Raw genomic sequence first — 21,504 nt, forward strand, 5'->3', positions numbered from 1 at the left:
CCAAGATAAAATCCAAACCTTTTCTATTCAAATTCTTTTATTTCCAAACAGAGCTCTTATTTAGGTACTTGAGCCTTTAAAGGTTACAAAATGTTTTAGAATTGCTCAAGTTGATCGCTTCAGCCCACAGCCGCTAGCCATGCTGTAATGGCTGCAGTGGATTTCATCGGGGCAAATGTGCCTGATCAAGTACATCTTCTAACAGTGTTTTGTGCATGGATTGATGTAAAAATTGTTTGACAACTTTACAGAAGGAAAAATGAAGAAATAGCCCTTTTAATTAATGTCAGATGTTTTATAATTAGAAAAGTTGTTCTCTTTAAAACTAATAGATAAAAAAAAAAGTTTCTGAATAGCTCCAGTAGATTTGCTTCTACTGCAGTGTTTCCCCTAGGATTTCCTCCTTGGGGCGTTGACCTGGTCTTATTGTGGTGCTGCGATCGAGACCAACCACAAAGAAAATGTGTCAGTCAGTGTGATTGTGTCAAAGACGAAAACTTGCCCTCGATAGGAACAGTCAGAGCAGAGACATTGCAGAGAAACGTACCAAAGACTATCATGCTCTGCTACAATAAAAAGGCATAATTTACGCATTCGGAGTGGATGTTGGGAAACAGTGTACTGAATATACCCATGGAGGTTAACAGAGAGAGGAAGTCAGAACAAAGGTAGAAATTCATCAGTTATTTAATTAAGTAGAAATTTCACATTACCAAACTTGTTTTAGTACTTTTTAAGGATGTTGATAAAATCTTCATCTGCTTAATGACTACACAGTACTCATTCTTAAGTGTAATGTATGTATGGTGGGCGTAAGGGTACAAACACAAGGAGTACACAGTATGTAAAAGGGAAAATATTTCAAGTTCAATATTCAACTTTGCCAAATGTTCATGTCAAAATGAAGCTTCATGAATCTACCAACATCAAGACAGTCTAACAAAGTGTTCTCATCATTTCTTTTCAAGGTTATAAGTAAAAATTAAACTTTTAATATTAAGTGTAAAGTACACTTCATCACTGTTCTAAATGAGTGTATATGTTAATGGGTTAATTTTTTGACACGACCACATGAAAATATTTACTTATGTGATTCAATGCTGCTGTGGTCTGCAGTCAATAATGGAGCCAACAAACTACAGAAATTCATGATTTACTTAAAGTTGTTTGAATCAAATATGAAGTGTTGCTGGACTGTGTTACACAGATTGAAAAATGTTTCTAAAAAACTTTGTTGGTATAATGAATGAAACAGACAGCCATTGTTTCAACAAAACAGATTCAGAAACAAATCATCTTCTGAAACAGAGTGAAGACAGAGAAGTTCATGTTCCTCTACAATCAAAGTCCATATATTTACTGTTTATAAACGGAATGCTAGATATTATAAATCACAACCAACCTACAGTATGAACATCAATTAAAATCATATACAAATATTGATGTTGCACTTCTTGATGTCTGTGTCACACTGTAAGACTTCTCCCTTTTTTAACCAGCCAATCAGGAGAATCTGCTGCCACCAAAGGCAGCTTCTGAGTGACATACTGGGTTAGCAGGGGTCGCTGGTAGCCTCTAACACTGGACCGGGATAATGAGACTATCCCGCTGTCAGGCATCTGTGGCCCTGCTCTAGTTTTATCTTCGACACACACTTCAGTACACACACAAAAACCCACCGAGGCTTTTGAGAGCAGTCACAAACCACATTTTATGCACTCAGAGGCAGAGATATTGATATGAATGTAAAATATAAACAGCTGTGAAATCTGTGTTGGATTGATGGTTTGTGTGTGTGTCAGAGGCCTTGAGGTGTGTGTGTGTCTGTGTGCCAGAGCTAAGGTGTAGTTTTGGCAGGAGAGCGATTAAGTTCATTCATCTTCATTTGCTGGCTTGCGTTAGCTCTGTTACCTGTCGGAACATCAACGCTCTACTTCCCCCGGAGACTCACACCAACTGAGACAGACACATAACTCCCTTTCCTCCTCTCTCCCTCTCCCTCTGCCCTTTTTGGTCCATCTCTCGCCCACCTCTCATCCTGTATTCAGGCCAGCGTCCGTCCCTCTTGTGCCACATGTATAAATGTCTCCTCCTTTGTTACAATCTGGCTCGGTGTCACTGTGACATTTGACAAATAGCGTACCAAATAACATATCCGTCGTGTACCCTTTGAATGATGATGTTCACACTGGTGATTACTGCTTATGGAGCAGCTGTCAGGTCTGCAGCAGCACACAGGCATGCATGTTAGAGCTTTATCTATGTGTCAGGAGCACAGGCCCTTTTGACACTTGACTAATGGCTTATTGAATATGTCCTTATTTGCCCATATTATTTTGTCAAAGCTGGGAAAATTAAAATCGACTGCCCTACTTTATCACCACGACTTCCTTTTTGTGCAAATGAGACGAGCAGTGATAAAGGAGAAGGGAAGAGTTTGATAAAAAATGTTCCAAAACTTACTCTTACTGATTTCTCACAGTGTGGATCCAACAATATATTATATGAAGCAGGGGGAGCCTCTAGGTCTCTTAGAATGACCCTCATGCCTTAAACCTGCTCACTTTGAATTGCTAGTAGGGGCCAACTCCACTGGGTGCATAAAGAAGTCTGATTGTACAGAAGTCTATGAGAAAATGATTCTACATTTCATATGAAAAAGAATGCTTTAGGATGTCTCTACATAATGACTGACAAGTTGCTATCATAGTGAGTGACACCACTCATTTGCAGCCGACATGCTCAGAGCTAAAGCTGAGGTGGGTTTTGAGGCTCCTGACATACCATTACATCCCGCCCACCTGTCAATCAGGTCAGCCTCGCGCTAACCTATGGAAAACATTTATCATTCATAAAATCAAAACGGATGCGTTTTTGTACTGGGCTGTACATGTTTATTTCTGTATGTTGTGGTCTGTATGTGACTGCTGTGGCTCTTTGGAGTCAGCCTCAAGATCATCTCCCAACGAACTGCAGGATTTTGCACCTCAGCATTGGCCTCATTTTTCAACACCGGAGGTTGCTGCTTGGTTGCTACAAAGACAACATGAAAAAATGTGATGTTCAGAGTTTGGCATTGTCACTGGTGTTGGCTGATAACTTGTGTTTGCTAACCCCTCACTACTCTCCCTTGTCCAAATATGGTTACTTCTGGGTTTAAAAAAACATGAGAAGATTAGCAAAATGCAAAACTGCAGACTTGAAATCCAGTATGTGATGTTGGCTACATCTACACTGCAAGATCACAGGAGAACTATAAGACAATGCGTGAATGAAGAGACCAGGGGTTGATTTGCTTTTAATTTGGAAAATTGTGGAAACATGAGCATTGACTAGAGTGGGGGATCAGATCAGAGTGTAGGGTGTGGACAGATCCTGTGCCAGTAAGAATGTTTATACACCCTCTTGTACAATTGTTATCTTATGCTTCTAAAAGGTGATGTGACCCATAATGCAAGATTCAAGGATTTAAAACAGCAGTCGACAAACCAATAGGTGACGTCATCCACCTGTTTTAGGGCCTGTGTCCACAAACAGCGTCCCTCTGTAATGTCCGTTCGGGTGTGTTCTAGATAGCTCTGTGTGCTTAATATTTGCATTAATTAAAGGAAATATAACAGAAAAAATACCATGAAAACAATGTTGAATGTCCAGGCATCAGCAGGAGGCTCTATAGGCCTAAATACTGCTCCCTCGAAAAGACGAGTATGAGTGTCTCCACCACCATTGTTGTTGCCAAACCTAATATCAGAAGTCCCACCCCTTCTTGCTTTTGATTGGTCGGTAAGGGAGAAGTGACATTGATTATTCCAAAACTTGAACTATTTTCAAATTTGAGCACATCGACAAACAACAGCTGACAAACTGAGCGCTGAACTACATTGGTTTTGTATTGAAAAAGGGCGCCGCAAGCTCAGAAACTGCTGTATGTGGACACTGGCTCATATGCAGTCTATGCTCCAGAGTGACGTGTGCCAGAGTAGGACGGGGTTTTTGTAGATGGCAGTGGGCCAGCGGTGTCGAGGCCAACACTAATGGATGAGCTTGTCTGACGTTTGGTGTGCGTTCACATGTTAAAGTGAAGTGCGTACACTTGTATGTGTGGCTCTGAGAGTGATGGAGAGTCACATTTTATTACTGCAGTGAGTGAAAGTGCAACAGGGAACAATATGAGACAGGAGCCGAGTGTTTGTCAGATGCCTCCTTGAATTACGTAGCATAAGATTACCTGGAGAAATTGAAAATGTTTGGCTCAGAAAATGTATTCATGGGGGAGAAAAGCACTACAGCGAGGGTAAAAAGGCATACGGTTTTCTTCAGGCTGAATAAAAAGAGATGAGGTACAATAAAAGACGTTAGATGAAAAAGAAACAGGAGTGTTCTGGGGGTAAGCCACCAGATAGATGGCAAAGAGGGAGTGCAACAACGAGGGCAGTTTCTTTTGTCAGCCAGGCATGTATTTGCGTCATTTTTCCCTGCAGTGCAAAAACGCTGAATGTTTTTTTTTTTTTTTTGTTCAGGTTGTTGAATAATTACACAGGGAACAAGTCTAAAATCATTACCCTTGTTTTACCTACTGTATCAACCCAGTTAGGATAAAACCTCCCAGACCAATTCAACCTAAAAATAACAATGTCATGTCACAAAGAAAAAGAAAGTCTGAAGTGAAGACGATTCAAAAATGAATCAGGTTTTACCTGAACAGTCAGAACCGTTGCAGAAGTCTGGACTGCATAGTGTGAAGAAAACATCTGGAATGTTTTACCCAGTTTGCTTAAACTCGTGACTACCATGAAAGCATGGAATAACTAAAACTATGAACCCTGGAAAAAAAGAGAATCACACTAAGTATGTAAGATCAGATGTATGTTGAACATTTCAGAAATTAAAGCCATTGGCCATAGCTTAAGTCTTTCTTTGTAATTTTATCTCAGTTTGAATAAAACTCTTCAGTGATGACAGCGGCTGCTCTGACCTAAACTGTTTCTTTTGTTGAGTTTATTGTAGAAAAAAATCCCTGAATCTTTAACTGCTGCATGACCTACAATTCAAATCCATATTCTCTCGGGGAATCTATTTTTGCTGATTTGATTTTTTAGGATTGATGAGATTTTAGAAGACAGAGTACATCTGGCCTTTAAGGACACAGAATTTCAAAAGTGCATGAAGGGTTTTTCTGGGTTATGAAGGGATAACAAGATTTAGAAAAAAAACATTCGATATAAGGAACAATTGCAATGCTTGAAGCCCTGTCATGGGGAAGCATAAGAACCTGGGATGAAGGACCTTTTGTTCCATTTCACTGAAGAAAGAACATGGCAGCCAAACAATACAAGCATGCTTCATATGAGTGCCATAAATTGCAGCATTGGATTGTTAACATTTCTGTCCTGTTAGTTGCTCTATACGGGAACCGTAAAGGGATGATTAATGTGGTTAGGATTACTCTCCCAACTCTCTACAATGGCTTAAAGGATTTTTGTGAATTCATGCTTTCGTTAGAAGCAGATTTTAAAGAATGATTGTTGATATTGTTGATAAGATAATAGCTGTAAAATCCTTTGCAAACATCGTATGGACCAAAAACATGATATAACACCAGTGAAAACAACAACAAAGAAGGCAGGACAAAGGCCCGGCATACACTTTGATTGTAAAATGTTGAGTGGAATATTATCTCACACTGTATGAGTAAATCATTTACAACGCATGACCAAAGCTCACGATTTCCGTGGTCACACTGTTTGATCTGATTGTCAAAAACAATCTGAGAGCTTACACTGTACGAGTGAAATCATGAGCAATGACATCTGTCAATTAAGTTTCATTTGAAAACCCCCACAGACAGAATCTGAAGTCAGATCTTTGTCTTTTTCAGTTTTCTCATATGCATAGCTCAAACACAAACATCGTCAAAAACGCTCTCACTCTCTCAACACACACACACAGTCGGCTCTCTCACACTCAGCATCACCAACAAACAAAAGCTAACAAAGAGCTAAATCATAACATTTCTTTTCCGTCAGCTGTAGGTCTGCAGAAATTTTCATGCATATATTTCTGTGGTTCATATATTTTGTGACAGGAGGGGGAAGACACATCAAAGAGGCATGCCTGTTGAGTTGCCATGGTAATTTGAAATGCTGTCTAGTGTCATTATACGCAGGTGCAATCAGGGAAAGTACAACCAAAATCTCAAACATGCCAGAAATTCACCAGACCAGTCCGGAGCAGCTGATCAGGCTTTGATTACCCCTCGTGCTGCACGGCAAACGGCGCACGCTCAAGCTGAAATTGGTCACAACTGCAAAATCGGCAGTGTGACTTTGAACAGTTTGAACAGTATTACTTTTAGTAGTACTGTTCAAACCAAGGACCCCCACCCCGTCACACCATCACACTACATAACCCATACATTTCTATTGTCATTTTTTGTATTTTGTCAATTGTTACTCTGCCACTATTGTTTTCATGTTTTTCACCAATAAAAAACAAAAAAAAACTTGGGTTAGAAACGGCCTCAATTTGAACAGGGTATATCAGCCTTATCCTTATTAGGTTGTGGGTTAGCAAACTATAGGAGGCAGCGTATGAATTTATTAACAAAACCAAACAGATAAGATTCCTTTATCTCTGTCAATCTTCTTTTGCATGGTAGAGTTAAAAGAAGTGATCAACTGTATCTCAGTGCATCACAAAACAGAATTAGTATTTTTTGTTTGTTGTTCTGTGCCTGTTTGTTACCTTTGTTTGTTTTTAACTATACCTGCCTGTTTTTGACTTAAAGTTTTGTACAGTACCTCTGTTGCCTAATTATGTGGTGTCTTTGCTGGCTTTCCCATAATATTTCTGTTTAATCTAATCTTAAGGGACTTCCCGGATGAAATAAATCACAAACTTTGTCGTTGCAAACTAGAAGGTAAGCTGAATGTGTTTGGACAGAAGCAGGAGTGTGTTAGCAGACTGTTTATTTCAGCGCTCACCGAAGGGACCGCTGCTGGACCGAGAGGAAATAGTCGTCTGACTGTGACAAATTGAATTAGAATCCTACCTTTTAGAAACAAATTTGTATCTTGAGATTCTTTTATTATATCGGCTCACCTTTTGTTGCCTTGATCACTGTTGCTCATTCTGCAGTTTTAGTTTGTCTACAGCCTTTTTTTCCGTTTGATGTAAATGCAGAATGACTCAGAGCTCCAAATCTTGTTTAACACACAACAAATCCACAGAGCTGGATTTGATGCATCTGGCTTAAGGAGGATAAATACATTATTCATGTAGTAGCTATACATTTTTCATAATTTGAGTATTGATGCAGAAAGATCTCGAGTCATTGTTTGTTAGGGCTGGTTGAAGTGAAATTATTTCCCTTTTTATCAAACAGGAGAAAAGCTCATTTTTTTCTGGATTTCCACCGAAATTACCTCTAAAAACAACCGTCACATGTATCCCCACAGACTCACACCTGCACCTACACACAGTCTGTTTTCAACAACACATTAACAAGAACAAGGAGGCGGCTCAGTTGTTTCCGTCCTTCTGCTGTTTCCCTCCTTTTTATGAATGCAATGAATAGAATTTGCATTACTAGCATGTCATGTAGATGTGGTCTGGAATAGAAAGACACGTCCGACCTTTTACTGTCACATCAGAATGGTTAGAAAGTGATGAAGGGTGTTTCAGAAAGTGAGTTAAAAGGAAAATATTCCCCGTCTTTGTATCAGCCGGTTCTTTTACATCCTCATCTGCCATCTGAATTCAGATCAGAGCCGGGGACTTAGAGGAAAGTGTGTCAGAGGAATGTGAAGCACAGCTAAGCCGGGGGAGAGAGAGAGAGAGAGAGAGAGAGAGAGAGAGAGTGACAGAGCAGGGAGAGTGTGTTAGGCGTAAGTTTATGTGTGTGTAGGAGAAATAAGAGAAAGAAGGGAAAGTGTCCCGGAGATATAGGGAGGGGGGGGGGGGATTTGGTTTCACCTGCTCCACAGTGTTTAGATAAACTCAAGCAGCAGGGAGCCGAGGACGAGGAGCACAAACCAAACAGGATACAGGTTCATACCGGCACTTCAAAGAGAACTTAAGAGGTCAAAAAAACTCAAAATCTTTGAATCGCTGTCACAAAACCCACCGTGCTATTCGGCAAAAGAGCTATTTCATGGACATTTCTCATGAGTAAGCACATCCTGCTGCATCCTGTTCATCAGAGTCAAGACGAGAGTTATTAAAAGACGAAAGAAGAGGACAGAGAAGTGGTCACGCAGAAAGGGAGTGGGACTGATATGTCAGCTGGAAAGGTCACAAAGAGCTACTTTACTCCTCAGCTCTCACTCATCCAGTAGAGACAAGACATATACGACAAAAGCCTTCAACTCCTAGGAGCCAAAATAATATTCACAGAGACAATCAAATGTCTCTCTATACAACGGCAAAGTTAGGACAAAGTGACCAAAAAAACTAATTTGTCCTTCCTGCTCTTGACTTTTTAAATGACTCATTGTGTGCTTGTGTTACTTATTTTGTTATTGTCCATTGGACTTTTACTTCTCCCAGTCTCTTTCATTTTTGTTAGCCTGATGGATGGATGTTTTACTGCTGACTGCAAAGACACATCGTCCTCTCACAGAGATTATAAAGACAGCATTGAAGCTTGAACCTTGAGGTCCAACGTTTTCTGGACGTGTATTTACAGTTTTGACTCTGCCAGGTTTTTGGATTTTTGCCTGTTGGGATTGTTTGCTTTTTTTGACTGCCTTCCTGTGTCTGACCTTCAATTTGTCAGTGAAGACTAAGATTTTTATTTTTATTTTACTTCTGCCTGTGTGCAGCTCTCTGCATCTGAGTCTTTAAGTGTCTGGGATTTTAACACAAAACAATGAAACAGATATATTAACATCATCTACAGGCCTGACTGGTCAAAGGTCAAAGGCAATAGGCTAATAGACCATCCACAAACATTTACTACAAAATAAAGCCCTGCAAAGATCATCCAGCAAAAATTGCAGCAAGAAATTAAAATGGACTGCTATTTATTTTCTTGCTGCTTGATGCTATATATTAGTCTTCACACTCTACCGTCAGCCTGAGGGTACTCAACTCTGTATAGAGAGGGTGAGGATGTGGACACTGCTGGAGAGAAGCCCCTTTTCTGACCACCTGCCTGTTGTAGAGGTCAATGAGCTGGACTTGACTCCTCCCATGATCTTGCTATACTAACGAGGCTACCGGGTTTGTTTTTGTTGGCTAGAGTCAGATTACCATACCATGCAATAATACATTAAAACTGATTCACTAAAACTTTTATAAAAAAAGAGGGTCATCATCTCAGAAGATACATCAAAGATACCTATTTACCTGCAATCATTGATGGAACAACATGTCGTTCAAAGTACAGTTTGTTTTCCAGCACAGTGCCCAAATACTTGTAGCTGTTCACAATACAACAACACAATAACTAATCGCAATAATATCGTGACCGTCTGTAGAGCAGAGGCGGTCGGTTGCAACAAGCAGGCGTTGTCATGGCAGCTGCGGAGGCCAAACCATACTAACAAGCAGGTTTGCAGCCCCGCTCGCCCAAAAGAGTGCAAGAGCCAAAGAGATTACAAGGTGCATTTGTGTTTTTTAATGAAGAAATTAAAGGAATCTTTTTCAGTCATCTCATAATTTTTCTTCAGTCTCATTTGTAAAATAAATCGTGAGAGAATCATATCGTGTTGAGTGAATCGTTACATCCCTACTAACTCGACAACAGCACTTCCTTCTGTAGCATCATTTGGAAACCAATTGTTAACATGCCAACCAAACATGGACATTTAGCCATCCTGCAGTGTCCTTTTGAAATTTAACCTAGTTTACAGCCTTGCTATAGCCGCTCTGTGAAGTTGAAATTTATGTCAGCATTGTCACATTTACTTTTACTCATGCTAAGAAATACTTAGTTTCAGGAAACACAAACAGCTGAACCTTTACGATTGAAGGTATTTCCATAAACTCTAATCTGGCACCTAGTTGAGAAGAGTTTTAATGCATGTTCATATTAGTGTCATATGTTTTCATCTGAATCAGGGACGATTGTATCTTCTGAGCGCTATTTCAACACCACTATGGCTAACCTCAGCATTTATTATTAGACACATTGACCTCGCGGCGATAGACAAGGTAACAAATGAAGGCTAACTGTTAGCATACTCGCATGTTGTGTCAAGTTCTGCGATGACACACTGCAGTGATTCATAGAGCAGCTACAGCCATGTCAGTGATCCTCTGTCCGACTGACACACTTAGAGAGAGATGAGTGATGAGTGATGAATTCAGACACAGTGTGCTGTCGTGGTTTACAAATTCATTATTCATTGATTACACTTTTTGTTTTTTTTCCAAACACGTCCTAAATCAGAACCCGCCACGCACAAGTCTGTCTGCTCTTCTTACAGGTAGTATCACCTCACATGCTCACACACTACTCACCAGTTTACCATTTCCTCCCCATTAGATTCACTTTTCTACACCCAGTTCTTTACCAGATTGTGTTTCATTTTTTTGTGTTTTGATGACTGCTTTAGAGCATGAGCTTCTTTCTTTTAACCTCACCTGAAGTTTTAATCTTCCTAGGCCTGACCCCCTTTTGACCTACTTGCAGTCTACTTTTATTTTATTTCCCTTTAAATACCGATTTATTATTAATAATATGACCTCCTGAAACTTACTCAATGGTTCCTTTTTTAGCCTTTAACTCTCACAAGTGCTTATGTTCTCATATTGAGTATCAATTACTCACACTTACATCTGCATTACAGGCCATGGACTTAACATCGATATCATCTTCCAGATTTTTAATGCAGGATGGCTCCCACAGCTTTTGTTGTTTTGTCTTATTTTCCCACACTGTACTTGAGTAACGTCTCTCCCATTCACAGTCTACATATATTCAGCCCACACTCAATTTCACATGATGACAAAAAAGCAAGAAAAGTAATGAAGAGTGTCAGAGTGGGCGAAACTGTAAGTGCTGTGAGAATATTCTCGGCATATTGGATAACTAATGATTCAGCTCAGCCTGCGTCACACACTGACTCATCAACAACAACCGTCACTTAGAGTCGGCAGGCTGTTAGTCTGGAGCACCTGTGGCTCTCAGTGTCAGGGCTAGAGGAAAACCACATCTGAACACCAGGATAACGACTGTTTCTGTAAAAGTCAGAGTAACACACAAGGAGCTATTGTCTGAAAAAACAAACCACAACAAAAAGAGATGTTCCTGAACAAGCAACAGGTTTTACACTGTTTGTATTGTAAACAGGTTTACAATAGTTACAGTGCATGCATGGCAGCGTTTAGGAAGCCATGAGACATGTTGTCATTTACTCAGATTATGGGCTTCCTGTTTAAAGAGCACAGCACAGTTCTGATGTTTACACAACCTGTCTACAGTAGACATTTTTAATAATCAACACGTGGCTACAATGCAGCTCTTCTTTAACATTTGTAAAACTGTGAAAGAAAGCATTAAAACTAGCCTATTTATCATTTATACAGGGGTATGAATAACCAGGTTTCTCTGTGTGCATGTCCCAAATAGGATCAAAACTGGGATAAGGCTCATATCTGGGATACTCAAGTCCATGTAAATGCACTCAGTCTGTAGCAAACCGCAGCCACAATGCAAAAAGAAAACAGCATGGAGAAAGTGAGCTTTTGCCAAGAGAAAAAAAACTGCTGATTTCATCTAAACAAAACCTCCTTTAAAACAATCGCATCATCACACAAACTGTGTGAGCACTTCTCAACAATATGCTGACAGCAGGCTGGGGTGCAAAAGTGTGACAGCTCCTCCCCTCATACCTACCACACAAGACAACAACATTTCATAAGCCAATGAAATAATCATAACACACAGCTGAGGAAACAACCGAGACCATGGCATTTTTGGATCCAACCACCACAAACAAGCAAAGGACATAGCCTATTCGTTCATAGAGAATTTGATAAGACTGGCAGAGCGGCCATTTATTAGGACAATAGGTGTTAAGATGTATTGAAAAAAAGGCCATAATGCAGAATTACAGAGCATAATGTTCAGTTAGTAAGTGTTACTTCGTTCAGCGTTTTTATTTCAGTTCTAAAACACTATTCAGTCTTATATCTTTCACAAAAACTAACAAGAGGCATTCATTAGGAAACTTTCGTTCTCTAACATCTGCTGTAACTATGACGACCACAGATGCGTTAGCTGAAAGTCTCCAGTTAACATGGACGCTCTTTGAACCGTAACACCTGTTAAGGGAGGGTCGAGCCTGCATAGTGGTGTTTTTTCTCAAATAAACCTGAACTAAACAGCAGTAGAGTAAAATAAGAAGGCACGGCGGCCTGATAGATTTTAAATAAGTTACTCTTTGATGACAGCATTAGGCTACTTTAAAACGAAGTCCACCTCAGGTAGGCACTTGTAGCCTAACTGCTGGAGTCAAAACCCCTCTCATAAGTCTTTGTTTTCTGCTCCAGGTGAGCCCAGTGAAGGTCTTCATATGTTAACTCCTACTTCTCATTCAAAGTTAGTCCAGAAAACGGTGTTGATATTCATTTGTTGCTTTGTCCTCCTCAGTAGCAGTAATATGAATTAACGGCTTCTATCGTGGGAGAAAGCTAGCTATAGCTAAACAACAAACACGCAAGCTCGTGATTCGTCAATCAGTGATAACAAAGCCCGCCCACTGCGATTGGTCAATTTTACTGTCACCCTTTGCGATTTTAAAGTGGGACCACCAATCATAGCTGGAAGTAAAACATTTTCTACCTAGCAAAAGTAAAGACAAACAATTGTGATAGGTTGGCAATTTTGCCTTGTTTTAAAAAAGGGATTCAGGGTTTATTTTTCACTTTTAACTTAGGCCCTCTAGAAGACCTCGGCAGTTCCCCTCTGATTATTGCTTATTGAAAGCTAAGGGTATAATTAAAGGAAATTATGATAATTACAACATAATCTGTCGATTTAGAGTGATTTCATATCTAAAATGTTATCATATATCTATATATATCTATATACAAGACATATATTACTTTCTTTTTTTCTATTTTAGTCTTTTTTTAAATGTATCTATTTCTGTTCTTGTTTCCTATCTGTTCCTTTGTGCTGCACTTCTGGCTGCATGCTTTTATGGATGAAGGCTTTATACTGTAGGCCTACTGTATATAGGCTACTGTATGTATGTAGGCTATATATAGTTTTAATTCATTGACTTCACATCACATTCACAGTTCACAGCTTGGCACAAAAGAGCTTTTTAAATGCTTTAACTCAGGCTAAGTAAAGCAGAGGTGATACATTAGTATGATATTGAATGAAAAGAAATAGGCCTATGAGACTTAAAAAATAAAAAAAAGCTTTAATGTTAACACACTTCATAAACAACAAGCCATCTATTTCCAATATTTTCCTGAAATGAAATTAGGCCTATATATAAATTAAAAAAAACTAGAAAAAGCTACAGAGAAAAGGAAAAGTTTACAAAGGTGGTTGCCATATTCATCACAAAGCAAACAATACAAGCCTGAAAAGAATAGGATGCTGTTTGGTTTTTAACTTATTTTCAACCAGCTTTACAGTTCAGACCTAGGAAAAATACACAGATATATGTATATAAACACTGCAGAAATCAAATCTCAGAAGGTGCATTTAGTGTATTTCTAGTCAAAAATATCTCACTACACTTACTTTATGCCACATTCGCCTGACAAGTCGTGATTAATATTTTATTTCAAAATACAAAAAATGGTCTGAACAATATCCACCAATGGAAGCATGATCATTTTACTTAAATAAACTTGAAATTAAGTGTCTTTATCTGGTTAGTACATCTCATTTCATGACACTTCACAAGCATAATTTGCTTGCTGCAGATGTGCTATTTTCTCATTACAAGCAATTCAGGCCTTATTTTAGCTTTTTAAACCTTGAATTAAGATGTTCATCTGTCTGGTCATGTTAATGTGGCCTATAATAATAGGGATGAGATATTTTGACTATAAGAAAAATACACCGGCTGAGATTGGAGTTTATTGCAGTGAAGAGTTTGAATATGTCCAGTTTACAGGGCGTTACTCATGTCGGGAAATTTTCAAATTGTGTGTAAACAAAAGTTATTGTTTCATAGCTGAGGTCCTGTCAGAACTTGGAGATCAAGCAGCTGGCTCTTTTTTCTAAAACATTCCAATGTATGAGTCCAAAACAGTCTTCTGTTAAACACCAATCTCTTGTGTTCTGACTCCACTCCTCTTCAAAAGGAAATTCCCGAGCTCCAAGAGCAGGTTTGGGCAGTTCTTGTTTACCTTTCCTCTGGCTCCACCCCTTCTGCTGTCCAACTTCCTGATCACCTTGGCCTGTTGGAGGTGAGCAGGTCCTAAGCTCACACTGGAGCAGTTCTTTCTTTTCACTTTGAGTGGAAGAATTCCCTGAAGACCAGCAGACGGATACAATTTCCCCACCTGAGGACCGGCAGCCAATCGGCAGAGTGTGTGAACGGGACAAAGTCCTTTTTTTCCTGAGTCATTTAACCCTCCTGTGCTCCCTCCACCTACTCTGTGAAAGGTTTATTGTTACACCCTCTGCAAGGCTTTACCTGCCCAGGTGAGCTGCACTGTTGAAACTCAGCGTCGTCTTGAAGTCATGTAAGTACACATTCCCCGCAGGAAGTTGAATTATGTATTTGAAGTTTGGTTTCTTAATAGTCTTAAACTGAACTTTGAAATAGTCTAACTTAGTCTCAGTGCCTGTGGCTGCTCTGTGTTGTTTGCATGGACTTGATTTGCATTGAATCCCTGTGTGAGCGTTGTTCCACCTTCACTCTCCATGCGTGTTCGAGCTACAAGGAGCCTGTAACTCATGTTGTATTTGTAGTTTCATTATTACCTCTGTGCGTGCGAGTGTCTCAGCGGGTGTCGGGTACAGTCTGTGCCCGTCCACTCAGCCGTCCTCCTATTAGAGACACTTCACAGAGCTTCACATCTGCCTGCAGCTGTTCTCCCAGACTGAGGTGTCAGGTCTGGCTCAGACTCACTGTGGAGACTGCAACGAGCTCAGAGAGGGACCAGCATACAATAACACACACACACACACACACACACACACACACACACACACACACACACACACACACACACACACACACACAGCCTTATGTGGAGGTTATTGAAAGGGCAGGAATTACATTAGGATGCTTCACATCCCATATGTTCATTTTTGATGGAATGAGATGCCCACTTCTTTGAAAAGTGCTCCTATTTATGTGTGTTATTAAATGTCAGATTATCTTTTGGACCTTGATTCTACATTAAAATAAATTAATAAAACAAAAAGTGATAGCCTATATTTTTGTTATTCTGATGCAACATGAACAGCATCACCTTAATGAAGTAAAGATAATTTAACAGCACATGTAGAGGTTTGGGTAATGAATTGATTGAGTATGTATCCATCCTTGTTCTTTTAAAGAACATGTATTTACTTATTATATTCTGAAGAGATACAGCTCAATGTTTTCAGGTTATTCCACAGTTTGTGTTTTGATGTGAGGTTGTGTTGTGTAACAGACGTCTGCAGAAAGTGAAAAAAAAAACAGGAATCCTCAGTGTTTCAGGGACAAGTCTGAACACAGCAGAGTATGTGTTGGTTAATTGATCTCGCTCACACACACTCGTTGTGCCGGTCTCTGCAGGCTGCTTCATGCTGATTTGTGCTTATTAAGCAAATAACATCTTGTTCTGAACTCTCTCTTTCTCTCTCTCTCTCTCTCTCTCTCTCTCTCTCTGTCTCTCTCTCTCTTTCTCTCTCTTTCGCTCTCTCTCTCTGCTGGACTCTTGTTGGTTTGACATGAGTGAACTTTGTTTCCACATGAACAGTGTGTTAACATAATAAGTGTCCTGTCTTCCAATGTAAGACTGATCAGAAACCTGGATAACGTGTTTACCTTCTTCAATATCCTGGTTTCTATCGCAGTAATTCAGGTTAGGGCTGGGCCGTACAGAAACACATAATGATGGATTCTTTTCCATTTTGATTATTATCAGATCTAAAATGAAATGCTGAAGGAGGATCCTTTACATGATGGATGCCTAGAAACCTGACTGGTCATTACACAATCTTCAGAATAGTGTGGTAACATGCACTTTAGTGTCCTAAAACACGCTTTCGAGACTGTTCTTTAGTTTTCAAATGTACTATAATAAAACCTTTAAAAGACACAGACGATAGATAAATAGGCACTTTATTGTTATTGTATTCAGGAACACAACAAAACTTTGTTGGCAGTAATCCTGTACAATATATAAAGTTATGTACATACAATAAAATAAGTTTATGGTACAATCTGAGAAAAAATGTAATTTAATTAAACTTAAAAAATGAAGTTAAAATAAGAGCTCTTCAACAAAACATGTTCACTTGATTTTTGATTCATACTTCATCTTTAGTAAAGTTTCCCGGTAGTTAAAACCACTAAAACAATTAATAAAACAGTTTTGAGGTTAAAAATCAGAGTCTCTCGATGCTCTTCAACAAACACAGGATGTCCCCTAAGGTGGGCTGCTAGCTGAGCTGCTGCTAATGTCAATATTATCAACATGAGGAGCCCATTTTTTTGTACATTATTTCCTTCCTTTGGAGGATAACATGAGTTCAATTTAGTCTCTATTTTTCCATTCCACTATTTTTGTGTCCTTTACAGAGGAATGGACTCTCCTGGATCTCAAACAATGTTTTGCAGTGCTAAGTGGAAATGTTGTAAAGCGTGTTCTTCATGTGCAAGCCTATTTTATATTCTGTGATAGGCTGTTTGATTCATATCAAGTTATATATCCAAAAATTGTAATCATTATCAATCACTATAAATTTTTTTTCCCATATTCCAATTGAGTTTTTTTCTTTCACCCAGCTAGACTACAGACCCTCAAACCCACAATAAGGGGCTTTTCCAGGTTTCACAAACTGGCAAGCAATGTTTACAGGCAAAACACATAACCAGAAAAAAACCAGGATACTTGTGCACATACAAACACACCCACAGAGCAGTATGTGAGACCACACCTGCTGCAACAGCTATCACCAGGTGAGTCAGTTTCTGTAGGCCTACACGACTGACATATCAGTCTGTTTCAGCACATACAATCAAATCTACAATGACTATTAAAGAAGTTCTTCAAAAGAAGCACTCTATAGTTTGTCTGATATGATCTGAGGGTGTGTTTGATTCACAACAGGTATCATTTTATTTACCAGTTAATATGAGGAGTGGATGTGTACACAGGGTCATGCTAGTTCAGCGAGGATGGTGAGAGTGCTGACACAGACACACTGAGCTTGTCACTGGGTTGTTTTTCACACTCAAATCGTTAGAAAAAAGGAGCTGACTTGGCGTTGTCCTGTGTCATTATTAACTAGTCAAGTCGTTGCAGATCACAGCAGAGTGGCCCGAGAGAGAGAGAATACACTGCTCTATCTGCATGAAAGGTGCAAAGAGTGATGTAGAAGGATACGGGCCATCTTAAACAAACAACTCTCCCAGCTCGCAGTGTTTGAGGAGCCACGGCCTTTTCAGCCGAAGCTCGACAAATTAAACACTTGTACCGCAGTATTGAATTCACAAAATAAACACTGCTTGTTGTATTGCTTTTGTAATTTAAAGGGAGAGACAAAGTGAATGAAATGCAGCTCAAATCGTCACCTTTCTTTAGTGTATCTGAATATTACATTGCAGTACAAGTTGGTTATATGTAGCTATAGTTCACCCTGTGTGCTCTCTGTTTCTGCCTCTCAGGAGCAAAGAGCAGGGCGGTTGTGACGGTTGTGTTCGAGTCACATCTGGGATCAGAAACGATCCACAGAGAGTCGATGCTCCTCAGGCGCAGGTGTGTCCTCCCTTCACTGTATGAGCGAGTGTGTAGAGGCATGCATGAGTGTGAGAGTCCAAGTGCATGTCTTTGCATGTATTTGTGTGCAGTGAAGTGTCGTTATTGTGTGCCTTCATTCAAACAATGATTATTGCAAATGGTTTACAATCAGGATGTACATTTCTCATACATTTGTTTCATAAAACATTTTCTGGTTCCTCGGTGGTACGGTAGTTATCTTTGGTCTTTTGAATACAAAGTTTTTTTTCAGCTCAGAATAGAGAACAAAAGTGAAAGGAGATTTTTCTGTTCGTCAGTGTTGGGTAACATTCATTTCCAAAGTGCCTGAACTTGTGACTGACTTTAGAAAGTACCTCATTACACATACTGCATTAAGAAAAGTTATGCATCAGAGTCCTTCTGTGTTAAATTAAAACCCTTTTGTGACTCGTCTCACATGTCGGTTATAGAGTACGTCTGCCTTTGAATGTATTGACTCTCTATAATAATAATGATAATAAATTAGATTTATATAGCGCTTCTCTAAATACTCAAAGACGCTTTGACAGGAAACAACAAAAAACAAAGCAAAAACTAAGAGAACAATACAACATAGAAGTAGTGTCGAGGGAAGAGGATGAGAGTCAGTGGTTGTAGGCGGTGATGAAAAGGTGAGTTTTTAGGGATTTCTTGAAGGAAGTGAGTGTGGGAGAGTCTCTGATGTTTTTAGGGAGAGAGTTCCAGAGGGTGGGAGCGGCAATGGATACCATCTTTTCTTTTTTTCTTAAAGATATTTTTGGGGCCTTTTTATTTGCTTTTAGTGGATAGGACAGCTGAAGAGAGGCAGGGAACGTTGGGAGGAGAGAGAGGGGGATGACATACAGAAAATGCAGAGGATGGACTCGAACCCACGGTCATCACGGCTAGACTACCCTCTGCACATGGGGCGCACAGCATAACTACTAGGCTACCCGTCAACCTGACTCTACTATAATTTGTCTTCTGTTAGAACCCCCTTAAAAATGAGATGGTACATCTCAAGGGACTTATCCTATAAAAATAATATATAAATACTTTCACACAGGTTTACGGCTGTAACTCTGCAGCATTCTAACAGAACTAACTGATTTGATAACCTTTACAGCGTTTTTATTATGCTAACAAAGTCACAATGCACTGGGCAGAGGCATACAGTATGAAGCACAGCTGGTTCAATGAAAACTACACAACAGTTGAACTCACATCTTATCCTGATTTTTTTTTTTTAAACACTCTCCTCTCTGTTAGCTCGCTAGTTGAGTTAGCTAAACATATATGCACACTGACACACCTGTGGGTTTAACGTCTGCAGGTACGCAGCTACGTGCACAAAGGTCGGACACACAGAAAATGCAGTATTTTTTTTCCATTAACAGAATACTTTTCTAAAAAATTAACTGAGTAACGGATTACTTGAGAAGCTGCCCCCCCCCCCCCCCCCCCCAGGACCCACATGAAAAAAAGTGATACATTGCTGCCAAAGATTCACGTTGATTTGAGTTATTTTCATGAACAAAATCCAAACAGAATATGCCTAAACACACTTACCAAAAGACTTTCAATAAACTAGCCAGTGAGTGTGTTATCTTGATTTAAGTTGATGTTTTACATTACTTGTTACAACAAAAAAAGTACTCTGAATACTTAAATGGATAACTGTGTAATGTTTTCTTCTGGCTCCTTTGCCCCCTCTCTCTCTCTCTCTTTCCTGTGTAGTTATGAAAGAGCTGTTCTCCATAGATCAGACGAGAGCTCAGACCCAACAGACTGTGTGATGAATCAGCCACGTTAAGCTTTCAGTGAGAAAGTTCATCTCTGTTAAGACTTTTCAACCTCCTCCTATTAGCTTTCTCCTCCCACAGAAAACAAAGACTGTCTCCTCCTTCTAATCACAAACGTTTCTCTTTTTTCACTACAGTATACAGCTTCTGCATGTCAGCTTACACAGGAGGGGCTCTGCATGCAGTTTGCAGAAAACTGGAACACACAACTTTAACTTTGATCTTCTTGCTCATTCATCCTTTAAAACTCTGTCTGTGCCTTCTACTTTATGACCATTTCAAATTTAGACATTTCAAACTTTGTGAGGGAGACCCCAAATGTTTTCTTTTAAAATATCCTCTTTACATTTTCTACATATAGTTTGAACAGATCAAGTCATTCTCTGTATAATAATTTTATTTTGATTAAACTAAACTAAATATGTCTACGCTCTTATTTCATAGCTATTCAATTTTGAACTCAAAACAAACAAAGAAGCATCTTCATTTGTGTAGCAGAGATGGTTTTCACTAGAAGAGACTTCAATATCTACTTCATTTATGTAGCACACTCCAATTATTTGTGTTTGAATATCCTTATTTTCTTCTTCAGTTCAAACTTAAAAGAAAATTCTGTCTGTTGTGCCTCGGTTGATGTGATGTACGTCACACTGTGCAGAGGGTTGTGAGTCAGATGAGACTGAAAAGAAAAGCATGCTGGCTTACTCACAGAGTGGTGAGGCTTTATGTAGTAAGAAAAAAACTGCTACTTTTGGCATTCTGCATTCTTTAAATATTCATGTTCTTCATCTTTTTGTTGCATACTTAATAGGATGGAGGAAAAGGATTTGGAATGCAGCCACTGGGCTTTGATTGCTGTTACAACTTTACGTGCGTCATCTTCATACTGATTATGTAATAAAAGAAAACGGCCTGCATCTTTGTATTGACAGCTTGGCGATTAGTCGCTACACATTTGTACTATGTCCTGTTAAAGTTGTGTGAATTATTTGGATGAACATCAGAGTCTGTTGTTATACTCTTGTTGTTGCTGTTAAACACAAAAAAACACAAGAATGCATCTGATTATAATAGAAATAGCATTTACTTATATTTTTAAAATCCACACACAAGTCTTTGTTGTTGTTGTTGTTTTTTTATACCAGATCTAGTGTCTGGTTAAGCAGCCAAGGAGCCCACAGTGGGTCCAGTAACACCGCGGATGAAGTGCCAACAAGAAGGCTTTTTGCCAAGGTGACGTGTGTCTGACTGAGCCCATCTGCTAGTGTCCATGTGCTCGAGGAGCCCGCCTGCTTTGGAGATGACGTGGAAACTGGCACATTCACAATGTAAACCTGTGAAGAGTTTAGAGGAAAATAAAAAAACTGTCTGAATCATGTGAAAGGCTCAGTGGATTAACGAGTGGCCAGTGTTTGTCATGCAGCACACGAGTGAGAGCTGCACACTTATCTGTGTCTATCTGTCCTCAAACTTGCTGCTGCTGAGATGAGTCGTATTGATGTGTCTGCATCCAGAGCAGAAATCTCAGTGGCTCGATATCACTTCTCTGTGCCCGCAGAGGAAATCAAACAAACTGAGAAAAGACTGTAAGACTGCAGCCGCACACACTGTACATCATGTGCTGCTGCTATTCATGTGTGTGAGAGAAAATCACAATCTGGTATCTCTGCTCTGCAACAAAACAAACCTTTACTGAAGGGGGGGGACTCAGGACATTATTGAACCACTGCATCCAGTCTCCTTATATCGGAACATGTTCTTCAATTGCATATTGCTGTTTAATCTCAGACATCAAAGAGGCCACTAC

General features: G+C 39.5%; 1 protein-coding gene across 1 annotated transcript in view; it reads left to right on the forward strand.

Moving 5' to 3' along the window:
* The first annotated feature begins 14,365 nt into the window (after positions 1-14,365).
* The window catches only part of lnx1 (ligand of numb-protein X 1), a 52,701-nt gene continuing 45,562 nt past the window's right edge, over positions 14,366-21,504 (forward strand). The window contains exon 1 of the mRNA XM_061028976.1: positions 14,366-14,661. The gene's annotated coding sequence lies outside the window, so the exon portion shown is untranslated. The remainder of the gene's footprint in view (positions 14,662-21,504) is intronic.

The sequence above is a fragment of the Labrus mixtus genome, chromosome 3 (genome assembly GCF_963584025.1).
Source record: "Labrus mixtus chromosome 3, fLabMix1.1, whole genome shotgun sequence".
NCBI lineage: Eukaryota > Metazoa > Chordata > Actinopteri > Labriformes > Labridae > Labrus > Labrus mixtus.